We start from the raw sequence: 24,927 nt of genomic DNA, 5'->3' as shown, positions 1-24,927 counted from the left end.
ACTCTCTCTGTCAAATAAATAAATAAAATCTTAAAAAAAAAAAATTTAATTATACTTCATGGAGTTCTGGCATAATTGAGTATCTTTCATGGCCTTCTTACCACAGTTCTTACCAACTGTGTTAAAATTACTGCTTGGCCTTACAGAGTAAGAGGCTAAACTCTGTCCTAAAGATTTTTCAGGGTTACTAATAGGCTGAGAGAGGAAAGAGACCCCAACTTGCTTATGCCTACATGTGAAAATGCGGTCATTTATTTCTCTTGAGCACACACAAAAAGGATTTGTGTACATGAAATTTGGTAAAGAATTAACTTTATTAGAAGAAACGAAGGGCATTCTATGGGTGTGAGTTTTTAGGTTCTCTTTCAACGATTCCCAGCCATTTCTCCCCTTCTGTCTCCGAAGACTTTACCACTCACGTACAGAAGGCTGTCAGGGGCTGAGGTGAGGGGCTCCCTGTCAGCCCTGCAAGGTGACTTTGCAATGAATTCTTTCTGTCCAGTAAAGTAATTGTGAGGTGGTACTCCACTTGAGAAGTTGGATTTACAAACACAGCATACTTAGTAATTGTCAGCTCTGTGAAGGGTGATTATTCACTTTGGAAAAGGTCTTTGTGAGTAAGTGTATTTACCCAGATTCCTAAAAATAGCCCTCACTTAGTGCTTCCCAGGGATTATATACAGATCATGAAAAATCTAGTGGTAGGAGAAGAGAAACGTTAAAGCCAAGTTGTTTAGCAATCTACTGGCTCTTTGAAGAACAATCTGCAAAGATGATAAAGAATTTCTGAAATGAGGGGCACCTGGGCGGCTTGGTGTGTTAAGGATCTGCCTTCGACTTAGGTCGTGATCTCAGGGTCCCTGCTTCTCCCTCTGCCACTCTTCCCATTTGTGCTCTCTCTATCTCTCTCTCTCTCTCTCTCAAATAAATAAATAAAATCTAAAAGAGAAAGAAAGGACGAAAGAAAGAAAGAAATTTGTGAAATGCTGTAACTTTCTCAAATTCAACTTACACATAACTTTTTTTAAAGAAATCTAACTCCCATCGAATGATTTGTCTAAGGAACACAGCAACTATAATTTGCTGATATCTGACTTTCTGTGTAATACATAAGACATATTAATGAATGGATTGAAAGGAATGGAATGAAATGAAATGAATGTAACCCCTTCTGAGATGGCGTCCAAGGCTGAGTGACGAGAAGAAAAGCTTCTGCCCTACCCAGCAGAGAGGACTGAACTTTCTCTCACTTTGATTAATGTCATTTGTAATCTCTGAAAGGAAGTGCTTACCTAGAAATGTTATTCTCCACCAGATAGTGATTATTATCTTTTCAGAGGATTACTTTTTGTTATCTACTCCTAGAGGGAGATCAAATAACCCTACTTGTCCTTTATAGTTGAGTTTTTACACAATGTGTTTTTACATAGTTTTAATGTAGGAATATCTGATGTCATTAAGAGACAAATTCTCAGAGCCAACAAAACAAATCAGAACAGAGGGAAGAAAAAAACGTAGATCTGAGAAGACTCTGAACTGAGAAAATGGGCTCATCAGATTACACCAAGATACCTGGAATATTCATTTGAGCTTTAAATATTTATTGAGTGTCCAGTACCTGCCAAAAATTTACAGGCTCAGTTAGGTTTAAGGAGAGAATCATCGAACATCTGAGCAGGACCAGGTAAGAGACCATGGTCTTTTTGGGCAGACCTTACCAGGAGTTCCCTGTTTTAATATGTTGTGGCAAATCCGGACATATCCAGAGAAGGCTGACTGCATGGAGAAGGTTCTGGAAGCCATTTTGCTTGAGAAACTATTGAACAAACAAGGGCAGTTTCCCTAGAGAAGATTTTTGGTAAAGAGGTCATGAAAAATGTTTTTAAATCTTCTCTGCTCGATATGATAGCTACTAGCTACATGTAGCTTTTTCAATTTAAATTAATGAAAATTGAGTAAAAATTTGAAGACTCATTCCTCAGTTACAGCTGTACATATCAAGAGCTCAGTAGCCACATGGTGCTAGTAGTTACAGTATTGGCCAATGCACAGAAATAGTAATTTCCATCATTGCAGAAAATTTTATTGGATAGTACTGCTGTAAATACCTAAAGAATTTCGTGTAAGAGAAAGAATAGGTTCATCCTGCATATATCTAGAAGGTATGGTTATGCCCAATGGAGAACAGAGAGGAAAATTTTCCCAGCACTTGAGTTTGGTCAATAACCAAAAAAGCAGAGTGGAAAGCTAAAAAGGGAAATACTGACTCTTGGTGACCCTGTCAAGGATGCTGTAGCAGGAAGGAGGAGTGGATGGGTTCTACAGCTTCCCAGCTGCTGGACTTTGTCTGCCTGTCCATGTCAGCCCCTGAGCTGTAGCCTACCCAGCCCACTCAGTCATCTGTTAGAGCTCTTTCCAACACCTTCATTTGGTCATAGAAAGTACCTGATGGTCTGGTTGAGACTAATCTCAGTTCCCTCTCTCTTTTCTTAGTCTCATTTGAACCCTCCTTGGGATGGCTGGTAATATATAAAGTTTATTAAAAGCTTATTTCTCAATGAAGTTATGCCCGGAGAGTACTTATTTCTAGAAATCCAAAAACAGAGATATCTTTTCTGAATATAAATTTGGGTGGATGATGGATGGGGATAATGAAAAGGCATTGTTTTCTAACCCCGTGTAGGCTTGAATTACCCAAGGTCCTATGTATTCAAATACTTGAACTTAGGCAGAGTGAAAACATCAGTTAAAAGTTGGCAACAATATTTTCTTTGGATAATCCACAAAGCACGTAGTTGGTCTGTGTGTTTGGAGGGGTCTGTGTTTGCGGGGTATCTTTATGGCCAGGTGATGCTTCCTCTGATGCTTGGCTGAATGTACACAAAATTAAGGGACCATAATTAATGGGGGCTTATAAAGCTTTTACTGGCTTTTGGTAACTTTAGTAACTTTTGATAACTCAAAAGCATTACTTCTGGAAATCTAAGACCGGAGTTGATTACCTGAGCACATTCTTAAATTAAAGCTTGGTGATGTTGCCTTTTGTAGGAATGTCACCTCTGGTCAAGCCTGGGCAGTTTTATTGGTCCTTTGTAGTTCTGAAATGACATTCTCAAATGGCCTGAGAGTACCAGAGGAGGAGAATGACACATCAAATACATTAGGATCATCTCTCCAAGAGGTCAGGCGAGAAAGGTGGCAGAGTCTTGGAGACAGATTGCGGTCCGAACACCTCAATTATTTTGGATTGACTTTGTCATTTTTCCCTACTCTCAATGAGAAGTCATTGTCAACTTTTTTTGGAAACTTCTTTGTTTGTCTCTCAGTGTCTTTTAATCTGCTCCTGTGAATGGCATAAACAGCTGACCTCCCTTTTCTTTCTCTTCTCTTACTCAGTACAGAATCTGGTTTCTCTTTCTTTCTTTCTTTTTTTTTTTTTTTTTTAGATTTCATTTATTTATTGACAGAGATCAGAAGTAGGCAGAGAGAGAGAGAGGAGGAAGCAGGCTCCCCATGGAGCAGAGAGCCCGATATGGGGCTTGATTCCAGGACCCCAGGATCATGACCTGAGCCGAAGGAAGAGGCTTTAACCCACTGAGCCACCCAGGCGCCCCTCATTTATTCTTATCCAGTGGATGGGGTTAAAACATACTCTAGGCAAGGGCTTTATCAATGGCGTATTCCAACTCACCTTGTGCTTAAAGCTCAGGTATTTTTTCTAAGCCCTGACTCTTCAAAGAAGTGTCTCCTCAAAGTGAACATAGATGTATTTATTTGCCAGAACTGAGTTTCTTTGGCAAAGTATCCTTAGTTTGATGTGTCTACAGTGAATAAGAAGCTCTTACCTATGTCTGTACATAGTGAAGAGGAAGTTCTCATGGGCAGTGAGGCTTAAATCACGCTAAAGGATAACTAGGCGTTTGTGGCCTAGATGATGGGTGGGGGGAAGCATTCCAGGCAGTGGGAGTAGCCTATACAAATGGAAAGAAACTCCAGATCTTGAGGTGTTGAAAGGAAATTCAAGGATGGTTCTGTGAAAAGAACTAGTGGGAGAATCACTCATTTATTAACAAATAGATAGTAGCCATGATGTGGTAGGCACTTTTCCAGACACCGAAGATATATTAGTGGATAAAACAAACATTCCTGTCCTTATGGAACTGATATGTCAGAAAATATTCAATACATACGAAATGATAGTAATTAATTTGTTATTTCTAAAGAGCTTAGAACAACCCTTGACACATGGTAAAGGCCACATGAGTGTTTTATTGATAAACCAAATAATTTTATGTGTTTGTTAGAAGGTGGTGACTGCTGTGGGAGTAGGGGATCATAGAGTTTGGTAAGGAAAGTTGGAAGCACCAAAGGGAGGCATTAGGCATGGGTCGCAATGTTGCACCCTCTTCAAGAAACCTTTTGGAAGAAGTACCATTGAGCAAAGACTTTAAAGAAAGAGAGTTTACAAAGCAGTTATTTTGGTAAAGAGCCTTCCTGTGTGGGTAAGAGCCCTTGCAAAGGCCCTAGGGCAGGACAATGTCTTTGGGAAACAGCAAGGATGCCGGAGTGGAGAAATGAGGTTGGAGAGATGGGAAGGGACTGACAGAATGTCATCATCAGGATCTCTGGGTCATCATAAGGACTTTGGCTTTTAGTCTGAGTAAGATGGAGAGTTGTAGGAATATGATCTGACTTAAGTTTTAGAAGGTCAGTCTTGCTGCTCTGTTGAAAACAGATTTTAGGGGGACAACATTAATGGTTATATGAAACCACTTAGGGTACCAATCCATAAAGAGCATTGCAATAGCCCTAGGAATTTTATAAGAAAGAGATATTTCTTACCAGAACTCACTGTAGGAAAGTACTATATATCAGGAAAAGTTTAACACTGGGACATGTTTGGTGGGGTAACAAAGTTATCCACTGAATGTCTTCGGAGGACTATGGGTCTAGTTAATTATAGGCCTTTTGTTTTCCTGAGTAGGAACTGCAGTTTGCTGCCAGAGCTGAATTGTTTTTCCTTCCCAGCTTCCCTCTACTTAAAGCTCATCTCTTCTTAGACTAGGGTTCTTATAGAATCAGACTCCCCAGAGAGCCCTGTGTTTCAGTTCTTCCACCCTAAGGAGAAATGCAGGGGCCAGATCCTAAATGACCTTGAACATTTTTCAAAACATGCCTAGTTACATAAAGTATACACACTTCCATGATGGCCTTCTTTTCCCACCTCCAGACCCTGTAGGAGAATGTTCTTTTCCTTCATCCTGAGAGTAGTGTTATTCCATTCATTGTTATTCAGAAAGTCATTACAAAGCACAGGTGAAAGGGTCTGCTCTTGAATAATGGGTTTAGCTGAGGATATCTAAGAGGATTAACTGCCACTGTGCTCAAAGAGGGGGACCCTACCTGGGAGGAGAGCCCCAGGGATCTTTGACAGAGATGAGCAGTTTTCAAAGCCCCTATCTAGAAAGGACAGTCTTGGGCATTACAATAATGATAAAGAGGTCAATTTTCCAAGAAGATATAACGACCTTAATATGTATGTGTCTAACAACAGAGCATCAAACTATAGGAGGCTGGGATACCTGGGTGGTTCAGTCTGTTGAGTGTCTAACTCTTAGATTTGGATTGGATCATAAGATCAAGCTCCGAGTCGGGCTCCATGCTCAGTAGAGTCACTTGTACCTCTCCCTCTGCCCCCACCTTCCTCAAATTAATAAATAAATAAATAACATCTTTAAAACCCCACAACACTATATGAGGCAAAATCTGATAGAACAGCAAGGAGAAGGAGATGAATCCACTATCATAATTGGCAAATTCAACACCCCTCTATCAAAAATAGACAGATCTAGCAGGCAGAAAATCAGTAAAGACAAAGTTGAACACAACATTACCATCAGTCAACTGGATATAATTGACATCTGTAGACTATTTCATCCAGCAACAGCAGAATACAGTCTTCTCAAGCTCACATGGAATATTCACCAAGATAGACCACATTCTGGGCCACCTAAACAAATTTAAAAGAATAGAAATCGTTCAGTGTCTACTGTCAGAGCACAGTGAAATTAAATCAGAAATCAACAGAAGAAAGGTAACTGGAAAGTCCCAGAAAGGACAATCTAAGCATCAACAACCTACTTTAAGTCAGCATGCTTTGTTGAGTGCCTGCTTCATGGCAGGTCCCCAAGGGCGAGCACCATGGCTATGTCCTCGGGGTGTTCATTCCCTGACTCTGTGATCTGTCAGTACTTGTATAGTAAATAAGGATTTGGCAAAATAGTAAAACTTACCTAGACTTCATAATCTACTGGCAAGAGGGGTAGGTGTGTGGTAGCCAGAGACTCTGACAATGATAGTGTATTCCTTAAGTGCTATGAGATCTAGATGTTACTATGGAAACATTGAAGATGCAGTCCTTATCAGTGCCTCATCTGTTGCTTTTGTTTTATTATGTTACATCCTTTGCCTATTTCTCCTTGTATTACATGGTGAGTGCTTGTTTCTTTCTCCACATTCTATAGTTCTCTTGATGAAATAATGATAGTAATGATAGCTACCATCGCTTACTGAACTCCCATCTTCACAAACACTTTCAGTAAATCCTCCAATAGCCTATTCAGGTAGGTGTTACATATCTCCATTTTATAGATAAGAAAATGAAGTGGGCTCATATGTCTAAAATAATCAGCTAAGGTGCTGACCACTGGAGCTGATTTATTAACACAGATACATCTGATCCCCAAGCCATGCTCTTAGCCATCACTGTGTTCTGGATCATACCCTTGTGGTATGAATATAAGGAGATAATTTTAACAAGTTCTATTTTCCAGTTCCTCTTTGGGAGAATGGCAATAATTCTTCCCTGCCTATTTCAGTTGAGATATTCAGATGTGAGCCGTAACGTGCAAATAGAAGATACTGAAGTAATGACTAGTTTATTTTATAGCAAAAGTGCCGTTAGCATAGAGACTGTCATACTCATCTTTGATCTTCCTGATTCTCCACCCAAGCCCTTGGGGGAGTAGTAGTACTTGGGAATGTTTGTTGCAGGATAAAATTACACGTTTAAGAAGAGATTATGTCGTCATGAAGGGTTTTGCAAACTGATATCTCTAAAAGGTTGGAATTGCATTTATAAAATGGAAGAAGGTTGAATTTATGTTCCCTCCAGTTTTAAGAGACTCACTTTTTGATGGTGAATGTGTTTCCCACCAGACTCTGAGTTGCCACGTGCCAACTCTGCAGGTCCCGGGCTGACTTGGCAGAGGGGCTGCCTAAGCTCTGTGCCTGCACAGCGTGGTCAGGAGGGAGAGGTCATTGCTCGCCGGGCTCTGCACACAAAGGCACATTTTACAATGCTGCTTTCTGCACATCGTCAGTTGGAAATGGAACATTCAGAGCATAAGTCATTTTAGTTTGCGTGTATTCAGAGTGACTATAGAATTGCTGCATTATAATTTCATGTTGAGAGGAAAAATACTTCTTAGATATTCTCGACTGAACTCCTGCAATCCTGAACTCATGGCTGTCAGCTCTCTTCTTTTCGGTGCTCCCTTTCAAAGGAAGGAGAAGAAAAAAAAACAATAATCTTCAAGTCCTTCTTCCCTTGAGGCATAAGATCCCATGACGCCTACATTGTCTGACCTTTTCAATGGACTCTCTTCTGGTTGGTTTTATTGTCTAAAATGAGTTGCACTGATGTGAGGTTGCATCTTTATTATTTTCACTTTATTCTTTGTGGACAGCGTTTACTAACTTCATGGGGAGCCGCCTTGTGATGTCACGAGCATAGGGAGATGGGTGTAGGGGAACAGGTAGAGGTTGCTCCCCAGAAACCCTTTACTGCAAGTGGAAAACAGCTCAGAGCACATCTACTGATAATGGGGTTGGAGAATCTCCACAAATCAAAAATAAAAATAGTAGCATATGCACTCTTGTCAGTCCGCTAGCTTAGTTCTCAAGCTGTCTGTGGCAAAGAGCTAGTTTTTGATTTCTCAAAATATCCAGTCCATCTCACAATAACACTTCTGTCAAAAGAGAATAATTTAAATGCAGAAAAATTAAATCTTAAATAGGTAAATAAAGTACAAATCCCAAGTTTTAAATTAGACTTAATAGACATAAACTTTTATTTCAGTAAACATACTCAATCATAAAAAGGAAAGAATTACAAAGACTGTGCACATTTTTTATTTGACATGCACGCACTGGTGATTGATACAGAAAATTCCTATTACACTTGTACTTTGTCGTTCCACAGTCATAGTTAGAGTCACAAGTGAAAAGGCAATTCCTTCTATTAAATGCCTATATGCACACTTTGAATGAACACCATGTGTAGATGAGCTTGCTTCTTGCTGGCTAATTTATCGAGTCTAGGTTGGATTGACAAAAATGCTGTTCTTGGGGGATAGATGATGAAGCCCAAACTGAGTACATCAAGGACACAAAGCCATGGTTTAGGCATTCAACAAAAGCATGTGGAATTAAAGTAGGTTGTTGGTAAGGAGATGGTCCTTTCTGATATGTGGTTTTGGGAACCACTCATCCATGTCAAAAATCTGAAGAGGTCCACTCCCAGGTAGAGCCCACATCTTTTAGGACAGCGACAGCTAATCCTCTGAGCCTTCCTCAGCTAAACCCCTTTGTTCAAGAGCAGAGGCTTTCAGAAATGATTTGCAATAACTTTCTGAATAACAATGAACAAGAATTGTTATTACTCAAGAGTGGAATAAAGCTGCTCCCAGCATGAAGGAATAGAACAGTCTCCTACAGGGTCTAGAGATAAGAAAGGAAGGCCTTTGTGGAAGTATATGTGGCTTATGTTCCTAGGTATGTTATGAAGGGCACTCAAGGTCATTTAGGATCTGCCCCTGCATTTCTCCTGATAGATACAGGATACATTTCTCCTGATAGATACAGGTTCTCTGGGTGGTTTGATATAATATGTACAAGAATAAAAAAAAGGGGGGGGGCGCCTGGGTGGCTCAGTGGGTTAAAGCCTCTGCCTTCAGCTCAGGTCATGATCTCGGGGTCCTGGGATCGAGCCCCGCATCGGGCTCTCTGCTCAGTGGGGAGCCTGCTTCCTCCTCTCTCTCTGCCTGCCTCTCTGCCTACTTGTGATCTGTCTGTCAAATAAATAAATAAAATCTTAATAAAAAAAGAGAATCCAGCTAATTTAGCCTCGCTCAGAATATTCATTTATAATTTTTATCTAAAATGAAGCAAGTGGTGGTGTGTTTCCAAATTCATCTTCAGTCCTTCATCAGTAGCCAGTTCCAAAAATGTTAATTAAATTTAAATTATCTTTTGATGAAAAAAAGTGAATCCATAGGATGGTCTATGCATAAGCTTAAAAAAAATTCAAAACATTTTCTCAAATTCAGAAAATATTTGGTGATAACTTTTTTCAGATATGTTAAATCAACATCATCACCTCCTTCAGTGATACTTGTTAAATCTGGAAGCTGTGGAGGCTGTTCTTTTAAGTGTCTAGCTTTTGTTTTGGTCTTCAGTCCTCTCTGTCATTGAAAAAAATGTTCCTCCTTTACATAGAAGTATTAGGATCATTGAAATAACAAGGACAGACAAAGAAACAAGTTTGGATGTCTAATTTACATCTTTGTAAAGTTGGGACGAAGCTGGCAAAACACTAAGAATTTCTCCTGTACTTAAGACATTCTTGACAGTACTCTTCCTCTTGATAACCATCAAATGTCAACCTGTAATACTGTTGTTTATTATTGGCTTCCTTCTCAACCATTTATACAGAGTAAGCATGAATTTAATTCATTTACCTTAATGAATTTACAATATTTACTGTATCACTAAATACAGTGTTTCATTTAGCTGACTTCCTTTTGAAGCAAGTCTTTCTCAACAAAGGCAGCAATGAGTTAATTTACATTCTGGTGCAAGTTTATTAATCTGTGTAATTCCAGAATGTTTTCTCATCTCTGCAGCTGTGCCATCAGAACATCCTCTACACAAAACTTAAACTCCAAGCCCCATCTGTTGACAATGTAATTCTTTATACATTTGAGAGCTAATTATCTCTTTTGGCAATGAGCATGGGAAAAAAGGGATTCTTCCTTCATATCACCATCACGTTCGAATCATATATGTACTGAAAGATTGCCGTCTTAGTGGTATTGGTGCATTTGTCAAGTTGCAATGAGAGATCCTCTGCTTGCTTTATTTGGTTTAAGAGTTGATCTCTAGGGCGCCTGGGTGGCTCGTGGGTCACGCCGCTGCCTTCGGCTCAGGTCATGATCTCAGGGTCCTGGGATCGAGTCCCGCATCGGGCTCTCTGCTTGGCAGGGATCCTGCTTCCCTTCCTCTCTCTCTGCTTGCCTCTCTGCTTACTTGTGATCTTTCTCTGTCAAATAAATACATAAAATCTTTAAAAAAAAAAAAAAGAGTTGATCTTTAGCCTGCTGAGTTACTCTGATATCTGAAAGAGGCTCTGGAGCTATCTTCTTTGCCACAGATTCACCCAACATTTCTAAGCAAATACTTCTGCTGCAGATTTTATTGAGAGAGAAAGAGAGAGAGAGAGAGAGAGAGAGAGAGTGTGTGTGTGTGTGTGTGTGTGTGTGTGTGCCTTAGCAACCCAAAGTGCTATTTTATTAGAAGCCTGCAAAGCGTTAATAGGTAAAATTTTGAACCTTTGCTTCTGTGGCTTTCTAATGCAATCCTCTCATTTCAAAAAATTCTTTTGGTTTTGAGCATTTTTTTTTTAACCTTGTGTAAGTAAATGTTGCCCAAGAAGTTTTGGAGAACATCTCTGTCAATAAGACACTTTTGGGTTTAGCATGCCACCCTTAAACATGTCTACAAACCCAAACTTAGTAGATGAGGAATGGTACTTCCAAATAAAACTAGCATGAACTCCTTGGTCTCCATTTCTTTGGAATCATTTCCACTGCCATTATCCAGTTCACTTCTACCGATGGGCTCAGTTGAAGTACATCTTGTCTTAAACAAGTCCCGTGAAATTGCTCTTACAGTTTTAAATTAGAGCTAAAAATATATACTACAGTTTTTGCTTTCTTAATTTAACTTATAGTGTTAAGCCACAAATAAACAAGTTTGCTTACAAATGGAACCAATCACAAAAATAGCAAGTTATAAAAGTAAATACATGCCAACATTGTCTCCATCTGCCTTGTCTTCTCTGGCCTCCCTCATCTGACTTCCCAACTGGCTACCTCATACTTCTCATCTGAGCTGGCCAGGAGGTAGGTAGGAAGACATTGGTCTGGTAATGCCTGTTTAAAATCCTTCTGTAGTCTAATGCATGGGTGGGGGGGGAATAGGAAGACTAGGGTTTCATGTCATTTCCTAACAGGTATGGTAATAATCTAACCGTATCCTGCATAGGATCCATGATTAGACTGAAACAAGTGCTGACTTCAGGTCAATACATACATTTTGAACCTTACAATGTGTACAGCCCTGTGCTAGATGTGGGAGGGAATACTGGAATAAGTATGTCATAGTTACTGTCTTCTCTGACCTGACAGTTTGGTAAGGAAGATAATTCACATACCAGGTGTATGGGATATCTGTTGCTGCATAACGGATTACCCCAGGAGCACCTGGGTGGCTTAGTCGTTAAGGGTCTGCCTTCGGCTAAGGTCATGATCCCAGGGTCCTGGGATCAAGCCCCACACCAGGCTTCCCACTCAGCAGGAAGCCTGCTTCTTTGTCTCCCTCTCCCCCTGCTTGTGTTCCCTCTCTCTCTGTAAAATAAATAAATAAAATTGTTTAAAAAAATAACAGATTACCCCAAAATGTAGTGATTTAAAGTAGTGGCTTTTTTTTTTTTTTAATTTAGCTCAAAAATCTGTAGCTGGTCAGTTGTTCATCATGGTGGCTCATTTCTGTCTCACATGTGGTCGGTAGGCTCAGCTCCACTGAACACTGGATGATCCTTTTTTAGGAAGGTTCACTCACATGGGTAGCAAATTGGTTTCCTGGATGGAGGCTAGGAGCCCAGCTTTGGCTTTGAGCCAGGGACCCAGTTTGCTTTCCATGTAGGCCTCTCCAGGACTGTTTGGAATTTTTCCTCATAATGGCTGTGTTCCAAGTGGGACTGTCCCCAGATATGAAGGCAGAAATGCATGGCCCTTTAAAGACCTAGCCTTAAAAGTCACATGACATCTTTTCTACTGTGCTCCAAAGGTTGGTGCAGTCACAAAAGCCAACCAGGTTAAAGGGGAGGGAACAAACCTATGGATGACTATGTGGCAAGAATATAGAAGAGTAAGTGTGATGGAACATAGTGTCATAACCATCTTTAGAAAACACAATCTACTGTAAAAGCTCTTCATTCACTGAACAGCATTTATCAAGCAATTACTATGTGCTTGGCACTGTTAAGGCCTTGGTATTCAGAGATAAATAAGACATAGTTTCTGCCTAGAGAAACTTACAGTTGTAGGGAGAAAGACGATGTAATTAACTATGCCTCATAAAATGCTGTAAGTACTATGCCAGATGTTTGTGCAAATTACAGTAGTAGCTCAGAAGGAGGGGAAGTGGTAAGATTCTTCAGGGAAGTAACCTTCAAATTGACTCTAAAGAGGTGTGTAAAGGGCAACAGTTCTCAAAGCAGGATCTTTGGTTCCCAAAGAACCTTATGGGGCTTCCCAAGACCTTCTCAAGGAGGTTGCAAGGCTATAAGTAGTTACATAATAATGCAAAGACATTATTTGCCTGTTCCACTGTGTTTATAATATGCACTGATGGTACAAAAGCAATGGTGTGTAAATAACCACATCTCAGCAGGAATCCAGGCTGTCCCAAAGTATTGTTGTCCCAAACTGTATTAGTTGTCATTTTATTCTTCACTTTCAGGCACTTGTAAAAAAAAAAAAAAATCCAATTTTACTGAAAAATGCCCCTGATGAAGTGATAAGAATAGTTAAATTTGGTAAATTTATCCCTTGAGTATATATTTTAATATTCTGTGTGACAGAACAGGAAGCATACATAAAACACCTCTGCATATTGAAATATGGTTGTTCCAACAAAAAGTATTTGTGCAGTTGGATTCCAAGCTGAAATAGGGTCTCCTTTCTCACTGGTTTCACCACCATTTTTACTCGAAAGAAAAAATGACACACAAAGCATGGCTTTTCAGGCTTGGGTATTTGGCAGACATTTTCATGAAAATCAGTGGGGTGAGCCCATCACATCAAGGAAAACGACTAATAGTATTTGCTGCCAATTAGGAAATTCAAGCTTTCCAGCAAAAATTAGAATTATGGCAAACCAGTAATGGCCATCACAAATGTGACAGTTTCTAATATTAAAGACTGTATGGTGCAACTGACAGGGATATTAATGAATACGGTTTTTGGTATTCTTTGATGGAAAGTGTTGACTTGTGGAAGATCTTCATAGCTTAATGAACTCATTCCATAACTCGTCACGCACCAGAAGAGCTCAGATATTTAAAATAGGGATTGAAGTGTGCCTGTTACCTAGGTCTGCTAGGATTCAATGAAATAAACTCTGTAAAATTCTTGAGCTAGTACTTGGCATAAAGAAAGCACTCAATAAATGTTAGCTATTTTTTACTGAGGTGTTTGGACTCTGTTCTCCAGTAAGGAGAGTGTTGGAAGGCTTTTAAACAAGAAAAAGACAATTCTGGATTAAGATGTGTTGTAAGAAAAATGTGGAGAGAGCGCATGTCATATTTGGGCCTTTTCTTGATGTGACACGGTCCTTAGGGGAACACATTTAAGCTGTATTCCGTTGGTGCTCTTTTGGTGGAAGTCTTCAACCTCAGGAAGCCACTTGGGCATACTAGTCACTTCAGGAACAGTTTTATGCACAACCAGGGATCGAGTCCCTTTTGTGGAAAATTTTGCTGGCCTGTGAGCTTTCAAAGTTGGGTTGGTTTTTGTTTTTGTTTTTATCTTTTTGTTTTTTTCCCCTCCTTTTCACTCAGAGTGCTCTTCATGGGTATGACTAGTTACAGAATAATTTCGTTCTCCTCAAGTAAGTGACTGCCTGGTGCCCATTCTCCCATTACCATCGTTCCTGAGAGGGTCAAACGTTACTATGGGTACCACCCATAGAACCAGGCGGGGCTGGGAGCCGCTCATGGAAAGAAGAGGCCCCAGTGTCCAAGAAATCACTGGATTATTCTGGAAAGGAAAATTCATTTCATCAATAATGCATTGCCCCTCCCCCCCATACATACCCCATGCCCCAGGGCTGGGTCAGTTGCTTTGGCTTGGGAGTCTTCCTTTCCCACTCCATTGCCACACCCCCAACTCTGTTTATCCTTCAAAAGTGTTCTCAGGGCATGCTGCACAACCTTCCCATCCCTACCCCCATATCTAGATTGTACCTGACCACACCATGTCTCATTTGTCCATGCATATAGACGTTGGTCTCATCAGACATTGTACCTCAGCACTAGCACCATGCCTAACACAAGAGACATGCTTGGTAGATGTTTGTGGAAAAAATGAATCAATAAAGAGATCAAGTTTGGCCATTAGACTGAGGTGATTATCTGAAAACCCATTCATTTCCGCATTAAGAGCTGAACTCTTTTTGGTTCCAAAGAGGGCATGTGACCAGTAGTTCCTCCGCAAGCAGAGCATATACCACTGCTGCTTAAACAAGCATGTGCCAAATGGAGCTCACTTTTATCATTCTGACACCCCAGCCCCTCTGCTGTCACCAGAGACCAGGGAGGAGCAGGACCGACGCGAGTGCAAGAAGGGGGAGGGAGTGGTCCATGCTAATAATGTATTGTTAGTGGAGAATGTAGGTGAAATTAGTTGATACTAAAATATCTATGCTGGCACTTCTAAATGTCAGAGGTAAAATACTCCTTCCCCTCAGAGGCTGTCCTGTTTTCTCCCCCAGAGAACCCCAGAGAGCCCCACTGGGGAGCATCTCAGGTTTCAATCATGCCTCTCAGGGCAGAGTAGAGGCTATTTATCTGCTCTTTCTATAACTGTTGGCCCCTCAGAACTTCCTTTTTCCTCCTCCTGTTGATGGCAATGTCACAGTGACCTTCCCAGGGCCAACCAAGCCTGGCACTTCTCAGGGGCTCTGCCTCCCTCCTTTTAGGTTTGGGGAGGCATCCAGAGGCTTGGTTGGCTCAGAAAAGCTTCTTGGAGTGGAGCTGAAATCTAAGCTTTAGAAGGGAAATAGAGGGCTGTCACAGACTCAGCATCTCTGACCCTGTGTATATACTGGATGAGAGTCTATTTCTGGTCTTCCACTTACATGTGTAGACTGTAGACCTCACTCAGTGCAAACATCTTTCTGAAACCCCTCCCTCTGTGCTGAATTAAGTTGGAAACTATTTCAAAGCTACAGAAACTATGGCAATTTGAGGACTTTTGCTAGCCAACATTTTGTATCAGAGGTATTGTATTAATATGGTGCCCCATCTTGGCAGACCAAATTAGCAGTTTGAAAGGTATGGTGGTACAGTGGGATCACTCATAAATGTTGAGATGATTGGTGTCTCCCTTGGCCTTCAACCAGCTCTCAGAATGAGCAACCCAGTTGGTGGGCTGCTCTGACCCTTCTCCTGGAACCTGTGAGCAGAGCAAATTCTGCATCTTGGATAATTGAAGTTGCTATGTTTGTGCTGGCCTGAGGGGTGGAGAAAATAAGGAGCTCCACTGCCTATAGAATAAAACCTAAGAATGCCTTTCATGATATGGGTCTTGTCACATGCCAACTTCCTCTCGTAGGGTCATCCCACCACTAACCTTGAATTATAGGAACCAGCTAGCTATGCTGAGAGACTTGCAGTTCCTCAGACAAGACTTGTTCTCTCAACCATTCAATCATTACCTTTGCCCAGATTTTTCCATTTACTCTCATTCCCTCATTTACCAGAATAATTTAAGACTAAGTTCTGGCATCTTCTTGTGCAGGAGGGCTTTCTTTGTTCACTTCCCCAAATGGCATCAGTTAAACGCAGACTTTATGTCCATGTACTTAATATCACAGCTAAATAACCTCACCTTTCCCCTAGACCACATCATCCTCATCCCTGCCTTCTGCACCTTTGGAGATGTTATTTATATTGTCTGGGACACCTTCCCACATACTTCCTTCTATCCTCAGTGTGGACTCTCCAGGAGAATTCTCTGGGGATGTTTTTTCTGCTTATCTCAAGTCTGATTATGTTTTTATGAGCACTGTTCTTACAGTCCCTGATAGCTACCATGAACTCTACTGTTCAGTGGTAATAGTGTGGTGAAACTGAATCAGAAATCTGCAGGAATTGATCACTTGGGCCTTTTCTGTTAACAATACTGTCAACAGAAGAATAGAATCTAATAATTTCTGATTGCTATTTTTTAGATGAATTTATCAAGATATGTATATATGTTATCGATACAAGTTGAATATTGGTTTTTCTCCTCCCTAAACTCAATGCATCCACCTCTGCTTAGCTTACTTTTTATTTTTCTCTCTCCCCTCAGGGTAACCTTGACTATCTTGTAGCCCTAGTGTTTCAGGGCAGGAAGCCCAGGGCCTTTGGCTTGTCCAAAGTGTCATGGCAGACACTCAAGTCTTGGCTGTTCAAAACCCTGGTAAAGGCTCTGTTTCCTCCTCCTGACATTTGGCCAGCCCCCCTTAGGCATCTCTCTTCATGAAAAATATTGACCTTGCTAATTTCAATGACTAAATTTATCTTTTTCTCTACATACTATTTCTTAATCTTTCTTCTTTCAAGTGAGAAAAGAGAAAAAGAAAAGTCAAGGCTGCAAATTTTTTCCTGATCTCTGTAAAATCTGAACCTAGCCTATGATTATTTCTTCTTAACTAGTAAAAAGTTCAAAAGTTACTAGTTTCTTCAATTAACTACACCCTCTCTTTTATTTTTTTAAATTATAAGTACCCAGTTAGCATTAAGTGTTTTCAGCTAACTTTTCTTTTATAATCTGTTTCCTAAAGGCATCATATTCTTTTCCTTAAACATTTTTAGAATAGTTGAACATAACCAGACTTTTTTAAAACAAGGCATCCAGTGGTTACTTGCGGATAATTTAGAGGCTCACAGATGGGGATGAGATAATGGTGCCTTTAAGAATCATAGGGAATTTTTAAAAATCTACTTGCTCACCGTCTTCTCACCCCACATCACCCCTAAGTCTAAGTAAACCGAGGAGAATATAATTTTTTTTAAAAAAAGCTATTTCGATGATTCTAATACACCCCCTGATTGAGACACGTGGACATGATGGTTCCAGGCAGGCAGGACCCATCTGAGGATTGTTGGTTTCACACAGGAGTCACAGTGAGGAGCAGAAGTGGGGGGTAGTTAGATGTGATGGTTCTGGGAGGCTTTTGGAAGAGTTATGTGTTGTTTTGAGTTGGATCTTGAATAAAACTAATATAGCAACAACTGACATGTGTTGAGCATGTACTGTGTAGAGCACTTCATCTATGTCATCATGTTTAATCCTCACCAAGCATGGTATTATCCCCTCTTTGTACAGATGGGGAAAATGGAGCTCAGAGGGATCAAGTGCTTTGCCCAAAGTCACACAGCAAGTAAGTAGCAGAGTTACTATTTAGCCCTTCCGTCAGTGTGACTCCAGAGCTCTCACTGCTGTGATGTGTCCGATTTAGTGGAAGGAAAGCAGCAGAGAGAGACTCATGGTGTGGGTTATGACAGGAAAGTTATCTCACCTGATCAAAATCTTTGCAGGAGACAGGTATCTGGGTTTATGAGAAGTCCTTAAAGTCAATTATGGACATCACCATTAGGCTGAAATTTGTCTTTGTGTCTCTGGGAAGGTGAGAAGGGCCAAGTTTTTGTCATCATGAATAGACCTGGTATATGATCATCCACCTCAGTTTCTCTATCTAATTTCATAATCATAATGCATAATCATAGTACTTTCTTGAAGATTAGAGGGATTTTAGATCCCATGCAGTCCTTTTTCTTGTCCTACTTCCTCATTGGGCAGGTTTTATTGAAGGGAAGGCAGCAGCCAGCCAAGTCCCGCAGAGCTGCCCTAGACATCCCAGCGCAATGCGGCCCGCGGCCGGAGGCGGCGGTAGTGAGACCAGCGCGGCGCTGCAGCCCCCTTCCGTCCTCGGATTCCCTCTGCTCTGGGGAGTCATGTAGCTCAGGGGCTCCGCTCAGTTGCCTGCCGCTGGGGACTGTTCGAGGGCCCTCCCCGTGCAGGTACAGATGCCTGTCACCCCTCCGCCCTTCAGCAGAAAGTGAAGTTTGAAGAGTGGGGAAGAGGGAAGCATGGATGTGGAGAGGAACCTGGAGCCGAGGCGTCTGACACCCTAAGCTGCTGGAAAACTTGTCCAGACAACTGCAGATCAAATAATGGGAACATTGCGGGCTCAACACTGAATTTGTGAACTTAGAGTTGCTCAGTTTCATAAATGCAGCTTGATTTCAGTTTCACATCACCCCCAGCTACCTAAATTGAAAAAGCTTGAGCTCAGTGACAGTAGCATCTTTGGAGGTCTGGACGTGTTAGGAGAAAACCTTTCAAATCTCACCCATCGGAACGTCAGCGCATTCTACTGCAAAATATCAGCACCTTGGAACCTTTGAAAAAGTGAGAATGTCTGAAAACCCCGAACCTGTTTAACTGTGGGGTTACTAGTCTGAATGACGAGGAAGGACCATCTTGCCCTGGCTAGGACCGAGAGAATCAAGAAGCCCCTCGTTCAGATGCCCAGGTGAATGGTGAGCATGAAGAAGAGCCCTGCTAAGGAGAACACGCGGAGGATGAGGACGGTGAGGAGGAGGAGGAGTTTGATAACCATGAAGATGGAAAGGAAGAAGAAGGTGTAAATGGGGGGGGCGGGCGAGCGACGAAGGTGAAGTAAGTGGGGAGGAAGAAGGATTTGGACATGATGGAGAAGGTGAGGAAGAGAAGGGGATGAGGAGGAAGAAAAGAAAGTGGGAAGGTAAGAGAGGAAAAGAAAAATTGATAATGAAGGAGAAGATAATTAAGACCAAAATGACCTGCAAAAATAGAACTGCTCCATATTGGCTGGACTGCTCACAGGTAGCAGTTTAAATAGTAATAGTTATACAGGTAATAATAGTAATAAAGGGTATCGGTAATACCAACCACAGGACCCCACCCACCCAAAGAGCCAAAGAATAGTTCCTGTGACATTGTGCCTTCCTCCATTTGGTCTGTCTTCAAAATCCACCATCAGCATGGGGATAGCACCCCAACAAAACTGCACGTCCTGTTAGGTTCTCCTATAAGACTTGCTGAGCAGGGGTCATCATGGTCAGTGAGTCAGCCATCAGTGCCTACTAGTTACATCAAGACTATAACAGCATTTTTATTTTCTGTACAACAAAGAAGGCCTGTAAATAAAATTTTAGCATAAAAAAAATAGTTTCCTGCAGCAAGCAATGAGTTGGCCCAAAATATCAATGGGGCTGAGGCTGAGAAACCCTGGTATAAATGTCAAGGCATGGGATGAGTTTGAATCCAGCGCTATATTTACTAGCTGTGTGACCTTAGCCAAGTTACTTAACCTCTCTATGGCCTATCTACAAATAAGGCTTCCAATAGCTCCTTCCTCCTAGGGCTGTTAAGAGATTTAGACAAGTCGGTGTATTTGAGGTCTGGGAGCAGTAGCTGGCCCACAGCAGACTTGGGCTTAAGAGCGGTGTCTGGTGCTGTGCTGGAACAGGTTCCCAAGTCGGCCTGCCAGTGTGTAAATCCCCCATCTGTCATTTAAGCTGTGTGACTTTGTGCACATCACTTAAACATTCTTAACTCAGATGCATCAGTAGAAGGAAGATAATAATAGTATCTATCATGAAGATAAATCATGTATGCAAAATGATTGGGACAGTGATTTGTACACCCTAAAAGCTGTATACAATCCAGTTGTGATTATTACTGTTCTTATTCCCTTTTTCAACAAGTATTTGGGCCTCCTGAGCACAAAGGGGTGAAGTCACTCGGCTTACAGCTATTAGACAGCAGAGTCTGGATGAGAACCACAAACTCATGAAAGAAGGAAATCTCTGTCCAGTGTGAGAGTTACCAATTCTCTCTAGTCCTTGGCAGCCTGTATAGTAGAAAGCCTGGTGGGGCACAATACTTCAGGGTAATTAGTACTTTGGAGTCAATGTAGAGAGAGGCACTCTCTTAGCAACCATGTGATTCCAGAACTGCCTTTGAAAAACGAAGACTGCGGGTCATTCACGGAGGAAAACCACGAGATGCTGAAGTGTCCAGATCAGGGGAGAAAGTGGTTTTAATTTCTTTCTATTAACTATTACTGGAAGAGGTATTTCTTTAAAAGATTTTTTGCAGTCATTGCACTGTTCCAATTTAATTCACCATGGTGATACTAGTGCCTTTTGAAAAAAAAATTCTTTTCTTTTTTGTAGTTGTTTTGAGATGTAGAAGAAAACCCAAATTTTGAGCTTTCTTCAGGAATTATAACTACTATCAGAAAATGAGCCCAGTTAAGGTTAACATACCTGTTTAAATGGTTTTAGAAAAAAACTATGTATTTTTAATGGATTTGTTAATTAGATTCTCTTTGATGACTCATATTGGCAAAATATAAACTTAGGGCTCTCATTATGACATCAAGCAAGACCCGGGTTGGGAAAGCCACAAGCCAGTCTACCTTTTCAGCCAGGTATAACTGTAACTAAGTGTTTGTCTCCTTGCAATCAGGAACACAGCAAGCACAAAATAAGTGAAAGTAGCAGATTATTTGGAGACCTTTCCAACCTGTGTCTGACCTTCTTGATTCATTTGCAGAGGTAATTGCCTGTGGAAATTGCTGTGCTTTTATCTGTGGTGCTATTAAAACAGTGGTTGAAATGAGGTAGCACAGACTGCATGGATAATGGGGTACCGTGGCGTGGGAGCTGTTGTTTTATTCGACAGATGAGAAATGGCTGAAAATAACCTTCTGTCTCCCCTGTAAGAATTTTGCTTGTTAAGTGACATTCACCAACACAGCAGAGTTTTCAGCGTGGTAAAGGAATTTGAGCTATTCTTAGCAAGATATTAAGTGAGAGTTTTCAGGCTTTTCTTGTTATAAAGTAGGCAGTGTATGAGTGTTTTATATTCCCTGATTTCGGGGGCACTTTCTGTGCTCAGGGGAATAGCTGTTCCAGCTTGGGGAGGAATGAGGACACCATGCTATTAGGACATTCGGAGTGGAGTAGAGTCATTCCTATCAGTGTCCCCTGCATCAGGGTACCACTGACCTGTAGGATCACTCCCTCATTCTCTCCTGGTTTCTCTGTCATTTTTCTGTCTGTTGGGGTAAGTTTTGCTGCCTTCTTGGCCTCATCCTGCCTCCTCAGTATGGCCCAGTATTTCTTTCCCCTTTAACATCCTCTTCCCTTGGAATAGAGCATTTCACTTAAAACTTATTAAGGAAATTGTGGGGATCCATGTGGTATAAAACAGTATTTCTCAAACTTGAAGATGCCTCAAAATCCCCTGGAGAGTTTGAAGAGATACAAATTCCTGAGTCTCACCCCCAGAGATTTGGATCCAGTAGATTTGGAGGGGGCATGAGAATTTGTATGTCTACAAACTAACTGCCCAAGCAACTGATGTTCCTGGTTTGACACCACATTGTGAAGCCTTTGTGTGATGTTATGATTTGTAATAGTAAATATATATTTGGTTTTCCTCCATGTTTCTGGCACAGAGTTCCTAAAACTCTTGGAATTTCCTGTGTCAACAGCAATAAATATGTCTCTTGTATGAATGAGGTGACTTTTGGAAGCACCTAAGGATCTGGGCTGGTTGCCAGAAGAGCCAATCACATGATTAGAGGGTTGGAACTTTTACCTGCCCTCTGCCTCCATTTCTCCTCCCCCACCTCCAACCTTCTGGGAAGGAAGAGGGACGAAGATGGACTTGATTCACCAACGGCCAATGATTAAATCAGCCGTGCCTACGTTACAGTCTCCATAAGAACCCAGAAGGAAAGGATTTGGAGAGCTTCCAGGTTGGTGAACCAGAATGCTTCCAAGTGCCATGCCAGCCCCAGACTCTAGGAGGACAGACACTCCTTTGTTGGGGCCTTGCCCTGTGTGTCTCTTCATCTGGCTATTGACTCCTATCCTTTAATATGCTTTGTAAGCACCCAGGAATCTAGTGAGTAAATAGGTTTCCTGAGTTCTCTGAGCCACTCTAGCAAAGTAACTGAACCCAAGGAGGGGTTCATGGGAACCATTATCAGAAGTACAAGTAGCCATCTGGACTTGCAAATGGCATCTTTAACTGGGGGCAGTTAAAGATGTGGAATCTGATGCGGCCTTTGACAGATGGACTCAGAATGGAGTTGAATTGTAGGACACCAGCTGGTGTCAGAGAAATGGTTGTGAGGTGCGGAAAAATCCCACCCACATTGTAAACCTTGTACCGATGAACCTGAGGGAACTCACCTCATTGGGACAGTCTCTTCAATAGTTAGCCAAGAGCACCTTCTGAGCACCTGCTGAATGCTGAGGAAGAAGTCGCTAAATTGACCCCCATAATTCCTGCATTCCAGAAAGTCTTCTGTTTATAGAAAAGCACAAGCCTACGTATCACTGTAGGAGGAACCCACTCAAAGCCAAAAGGGGGGGGGGACTGAGTCTCAGGGTGTTGAATGGAGGGATGTTAACACCGGATGGGTCAAGAGAGAAAACTAAGACTTATTTTGGATCTATCCTATGCCAGCACTGTGGCTGGCATTCGTCATGTTAGTTCATTGAATCTTCACAGAAATCCTGAGAGATGAAGATTTTGCTCTTTCTCTCATAAATGAGGAAACTGAGGCTCTTATGACTTGAATTTGTAGGGCCAAGGGCAAGATGTCCCAAGCTGAGCCACTTTGGCATGAAGATTATTTTGAGCTCTTGACAGTCAACACTCTGTGGGGTCAAGAGAAACTCTTGCCCTTCCCTTAACTACATAGAAGAATCTAAGTTGAGGGTCTTTCTCAGAATAAGGGTTATTAGCAGAAATAAATTTTATCTGAGTGCCCCATCTGTAGGAGGGCAAACATTTAATTACCAAATATCTGCTCTTCTTACTGCCCTGTGAAATGCTTTCCTTTCCTCTGAAGTCCCAGACCCCTACCCCCATCTTGTTAGTCCAAGATGACCTATGGACCTCATTTTACCTGACTGTCTTCGGAATTCACGTAGAACTCTGTACTTCGGAGACAAAAAGTTCCCTGGATTCCCTGTATGTATGCTATCGAATTTGATTTTTTCCTGTTAATCTGTCTCATGTCAATTTGATTCTTAGTCCAGCTAGAAAGGACCCTTGAAGGGGACAGAAATTTTTGTGCCCCCCCCCACCAAAAGTGGCAGGGCCAATAGGGTTCTTTCTTCTCAGAGACCAAGTTATTTTCACCGCACCATGTTGCTTCCCAGGATAGAGCATGACATGCCTGAGTATCCAGTTAATGTTGGTTGAATTGAGACTTAAGATGATTAAGTTAGTAAGCAAATGTTTCCAGAGATGGTCCTTAAACATACTGCTGTTAATTATTGTTATATTTCTTGAGCATTTTATCATGTACCAGGTACTGTGTGTGAAAAGCATTTTATCTACATTATCTCACTTACTAAAAAGTAAACTATAAGGTCATTATTAACTCTATACTCTGTTCTGTATGAAGATATTTAAAGAGGAAAAAGAATTGTTCTGGGGTTGGTAGTGAAACCAGGTTCCCAAACTGCAACTTTTTGTCTCCGAAGTACAGAGTTCTCCTACTCTGTGTTGATCTGCTGTAGTAACCCAGTAATCACTTTTTTATCTTCCCCTTGTTACTACTCATTTCTTCCCCCAAAATGAGATAGATCCATAGCCATGGATTTCAAGACACAGGAAATACGATTTTAAAAGTTGGTTGCCGGTTACTATACCAATATAAACCTTTTTTTTTTTTAAAGATTTTATTTATTTATTTGACAGAGAGAAATCACAAGTAGGCAGAGAGGCAGGCAGAGAGAGAGAGAGGAGGAAGCAGGCTCCCTGCTGAGCAGAGAGCCCGATGCGGGACTCGATCCGAGGACCCTGAGATCATGACCTGAGCCGAAGGCAGCGGCTTAACCACTGAGCCACCCAGGCGCCCCAATATAAACCTTTTTTAACGTCCGCTCATCATGATCACATTAGGATAAGCACGAGCAGTTACAGCAGCAAAGACCAAAAATACTACATGAACAAAATGAGATATGCTGCTGTCTGGTGGGCCAGATGACATAGGACCAGGATTTAAGTCTGTTTCCCAGGCCTTCCTCCCTACCCTCTCTGCCCTCCTATATGCATCCACTAATTCTTCAGTCATTCCTAATCTATGAGTAGCTTCATCCAGAATCACCACGTGGTCAGTATTTCAGCTGATGTGTCAAAATTCTCAGTATTTATGGATTTTAGAGATTCCTCTGCAGGCCTCAGTTTTTGCGTTATGAGCTTGGTTGAAGACCTCTCTCTGGACACCAGTGCTTTCCTATTGTGATAACTTTTGAGTCTGTCTGTGCAACTAAAAGATAATAGTTCCCGTTCTGGCTAGTGTTCCAGGTTGCTGTCTTAGTGAAATGCCCTCCCATGTGTGTGTTCTGACATTTGACTCCAGGACAACAGCTGAAAGAGATGATAACTTTGAAGATCTCTTTGTTCCAACTGAGTACTCTGGGTACTTTCACACAGCGTCTCGTTACCCCAACAACACAGGGAAGTGAGCAGGTGATATTTCTTTTGTCAGACTGACAGAAATGGAGGGAAAAGCAGCAAAGTAATTTGCCTCTGGCCGCACAGCTCTAAGTGGCCGAGCCAGAACTTGAACCCAGCAGGATATAACTCAGAAGACCCCCATCTTCCTGTCCTTATCCAATAATACTGGGGGTGCAGAAGTCATTGAGTTCACTTCTCAGGATGTGCTGGGCTGTGC

The 24,927-nt window shown here is 41.5% G+C and overlaps 1 protein-coding gene and 1 pseudogene across 2 annotated transcripts in view; both read left to right on the top strand.

Annotated features, from left to right (window-relative positions):
- The window catches only part of KCNH1 (potassium voltage-gated channel subfamily H member 1), a 381,772-nt gene that overhangs the window by 230,331 nt on the left and 126,514 nt on the right, over positions 1-24,927 (top strand). The window lies entirely within an intron of this gene.
- LOC106003982 lies at positions 18,208-18,985 on the top strand (annotated as a pseudogene).

This window comes from Mustela putorius, unplaced genomic scaffold, assembly GCF_011764305.1.
Source record: "Mustela putorius furo isolate JIRA1106 unplaced genomic scaffold, ASM1176430v1.1 tig00001012_pilon_pilon_pilon, whole genome shotgun sequence".
Classification (NCBI taxonomy): domain Eukaryota; kingdom Metazoa; phylum Chordata; class Mammalia; order Carnivora; family Mustelidae; genus Mustela; species Mustela putorius.
The sequence above is the reverse complement of the archived record's forward strand: the minus strand, read 5'-3'. Positions and strand labels throughout refer to the sequence as shown.